This window comes from Triticum dicoccoides, chromosome 2A, assembly GCF_002162155.2.
Source record: "Triticum dicoccoides isolate Atlit2015 ecotype Zavitan chromosome 2A, WEW_v2.0, whole genome shotgun sequence".
Classification (NCBI taxonomy): Eukaryota; Viridiplantae; Streptophyta; class Magnoliopsida; order Poales; family Poaceae; genus Triticum; species Triticum dicoccoides.
In genome coordinates, this window is record NC_041382.1 from 12,764,420 (window position 1) to 12,768,514 (window position 4,095).

General features: G+C 49.2%; 1 pseudogene; it reads left to right on the plus strand.

Annotated features, from left to right (window-relative positions):
* Positions 1-3,587, plus strand: part of LOC119357409 — a 7,393-nt pseudogene extending 3,806 nt beyond the window's left edge.
* The last annotated feature ends 508 nt before the right edge of the window (positions 3,588-4,095 follow it).

The window sequence follows — 4,095 nt, forward strand, 5'->3', positions numbered from 1 at the left end:
CTCCGCCGCCTCGCACCGTCCTCGCGCCGTCATGCGCTCCCACTGCCCGCCTACGCCCGTGGCCGCATCGCGCCTGGCCTTGTCCACCTGCAACCGCTCGCTGCACCGGGCCGCTTGCGCGCCCGCGGCCTCAACTGCCTCGCCGCCCCTCCCCTACTGCTGCCACGGCTTCACCCGCAGCCTACCGCCCGCGCTCGCTGTCGTTGCCGCGCCAAGCCGCAGTCGCCGCCCGCTGCTGCAGTCGCGCCCTCAACCGCCCACGCCTCCTCCGGCCTCCGCTCGCTGGCCCTGCCGCCCACCGCTGCCGGCCCGCCCATCCCTCACCCCGCCGCATCTGCTCGGGTCGGCCGTGGCCGCCGGCCGCGCACCCTCGCGGCCATCTCCCGCGACCGGCGCTGGCGCCCTGGCATGCCCCATCGCCCGTGCCCGTTCCAGCGGGTCCGCCCGCCCGTTACCCGAACCAGCGCCCGTTAAGGCCCCTATGGGCCTATGACAAAGGGGGCCCACCCCCCAAAACATTAGAAAAAAAGATATAAAAAATATTTTTAAAAATAATAATAAATAAAATTATTAATTATTTAATTAACTAAATTATTTAACATAATTAATTGTGTTTAATTAACCTAATCAATTAATTAAACTTAATTAATCCTACTTAATTAAACCCTAATTAACATGTTAGTCTATGACAGGTGGGTCCCATTGGACCCACGGTCCAACTTTGACTCTGGTCAGCTGGGTTTGACCTGCTGACGTCATGGTGATGTCATGCTGACATCACCTTACACTATTCTGGATAATGTTTGATTTAAATAATAAAATAAATTGCAAAAATGCATAAAACTTTGATAAATCATAGAAAATAAACCGTAACTCGGATGAAAATACTTTGTACATGAAATTTGCTTAGAACGACGAGACGAATCCGGATACGCAGCCCGTTAGTCTGCCACACATCCCTAGCATAGAAGACACACAACTTTCCCCCTCCGGTTCACTAGTCCGAAAACGCGAAACACCGGAGATACTTTCCCGGATGTTTTCCCCCTTCGCTGGTATCACCTCCTACTGCGTTAGGTCACCCCTAGCACCGCGTATCACCATGTTATGCTTTGTGTTGCTTTGATTGCTCTGTTATTTATTATGTTCCCCCTCCGTTACTTCTTTCCGGTAGACTCCGAGACTACTGCCAATGTTCGTGTGTTCGACTACATTGAAGATGACCCCTCTCTCTTGGCAGAGCAACCAGGCAATCCCCCCCTTGATCACAAGATATCGCTTATTCTTCTCTATACTGCTTGCATTAGATTAGTGTAGCATGTTACTGCTTTCAGTTAATCCTATACTCCTGCATAGCCTGTCCTTGCTACTACTGTTGTTACCTTTACCTGCTATCCTACTGCTTAGTATAGGATGCTAGTGTTCCATCAGTGGCCCTACACTCTTGTCCGTCTGCCATGCTACACTACTGGGCCGTGATCACTTCGGGAAGTGATCACGGGCATATACTATATACTTTACACTGTTACATTACCAGTGATACTGTTTGAAGATGGGGGCTGAAGGGGCAGGTGGCTCCATCCAAGTAGTGGTGGGCCTGAGTTCCCGACGGCCCCCGGCTGTTACTTTGAGGCGGAGTGACAGGGCAGGTTGAGACCACCTAGGAGAGAGGTGGGCCTGGCCCTGGTCGACGTTCGCGGTTACTTCAAAATAACACGCTTAACGAGATCTGGGTATTTGATCTGAGTCTGGCTACTGGCCCATACGCACTAACCATCTATGCGGGGACAGTTATGGGCACTCGACGTCGTGGTATCAACCGAAGCCTTCGTGACGTCAGTGACTGAGCGACGCGCGCCGGGTTGGACCGCGTAACGCAACTTCCTTTGTAATGGAGGTTGCTAGGTCTGCTCTCCGGCCGCCCATGCAACATGCAGGTGTGCAATGGGCGATGGCCCAGACCCCTGCGCTATAGGATTTAGACCGGCGTGTTGACCTCTCTGTTGTGCCTAGGTAGGGTTGCGACGTGTTGATCTTCCGAGACCGGGCATGACCCAGGAAAGTGTGTCCGGCCAAATGGGATCGAGCGTGTTGGGAAATGTGGTGCACCCCTGCAGGGAAGTTGATCTATTCGAATAGCTGTGTCCCTCGGTAAAAGGACGACACAGAGTTGTACATTGACCTTATGACAACTAGAACCGGATACTTAATAAAACACAACCTTCCAAGTGCCAGATACAACCGGTGGTCGCTTTCTCACAGGGTGACGAGGGGAGGATCATCGGTTAGGGTTATGCTATGCGATGCTACTTGGTGAACTTACCATCTACTCTCTTCTTCTGCTGCAAGATGGAGGTTACTAGAAGCGTAGTCTTCGATAGGACTAGCTATCCCCCTCTTATTCCGGCTTTCTGCAGTTCAGTCCACATATGATATCCTTATTCCATTTGATACCAATGCATACATATGTAGTGTAGCTCCTTGCTTGCGAGTACTCTGGATGAGTACTCACGATTGCTTTGCACCCCTTTTTCCCCCTTTTCTCTACCTGATTACTACTACTCGAGAGGTGCCTACTACTACGTGCAGCCCGCTCACGACGACCAGGGGTAGTTTAGAAGGATCCCAGGCAGGAGGCATGCGCCTCTTTTGATCTGTATCCCAGTTTGTGCTAGCCTTTTTAAGGCAAACTTGTTTAACTTATGTCTGTACTCAGATATTGTTGCTTCCGCTGACATGTCTATGATGGAGCTCTTGTATTCGAGCCTTCGAGGCCCCTGGCTTGTAATATGATGCTTGTATGACTTATTTTATTTATAGAGTTGTGTTGTGATATCTTTCCGTGAGTCCCTGATCTTGATCGTACACGTTTGCATGTATGATTAGTGTACGATTATATCGGGGGCGTCACAGACATGGTGAGTGAGGAGTGGGCCTGGGGCATAGCAAGTGAGGAGTTGGGGTTGGAGGTCCCCCTTGCAGGCACAATGGGGTACATCGACCCTGAGTATGCCCACACAGGTCATGTGAAATCACCGAGCAATGTGTATGGCCTGGGTTTGTTAAAGCTCGAGGTTCTGACAGGGAAAAGGGCGTTTTCCCAAGCAAAGGAGGAGATGAATAGAGATCTGGCATCCTTTGCACTCCCCATCATTGAGGCCGCTAATATTGAGGAGATGCTGGATAGGCAACTTGTACCGGAGCCAACACCATGGTAGCTGCACACATTGAAGCATGTGGCGCATATTGCATGATGTTGCTTGAAGTTTGCCGTAAAGGACCGGTCCACCATATCAGAAATCGTTGCCAACCTCGAGACATCGTGCGAGTTGATCGGCAAAGATGAGCCAGATTTAGTTGACAAGTGTGGTTTGTGTCCCTTCCTTGAAAAAGTTGACGACTCACCGGACTCTCCACATGCGAGGAAGGTGCCATTAGCATGCTACTGTTTTTATCTGGTACACTGCAAGCTCATTGAACTTTGTTCGCATTAAATTCAATCATGTCCATACACTGATGAAAGTGGCTCATTGCCCATCTCTTCCTTAATTAATTAGGAACCTGAGGTGTTGGAGAATTGGCCTTGACACCAATCGTCCAAGGTGCATTATACCGTGTCCGTCAATCACTTTAATCACCCGATGAGCATCATGTTACCATGCATAGTCAATGCCCCAATTCTGGTAGACTCACACTAGTATGTATAGTTTTCTTCTTCGCCACCCATGCTTTTTTTTTTCTAAGCCCAGATTCGTAGAACAATTGTTCTATCGTATTTTCATATAGTAATTAAATAAAGTACATATGTACAAATGAAGCAAAATACAAGAATGGTTTATCCAATACCAGCCCTAGTTAACACAGAAATTAGAGTAAGAGATCGAAATAAAGTTGGTACCGTGGAAAAGAATGATGGTGCGGTTGTTGTTATAGCTGTAAGGTAGTGTCATCGCCGTTGTTTAGAAACCTGATGTAGGATATACTGCGTACGGATTGATATTGGTTGGGCAGTTTGTCCTGCTTTCTGTTAGTTTGTACGTAGAAGAGTTGCAGCCTTGTATGCAGGGGCGGAAATTGATTAGATTTTGCTCTTTA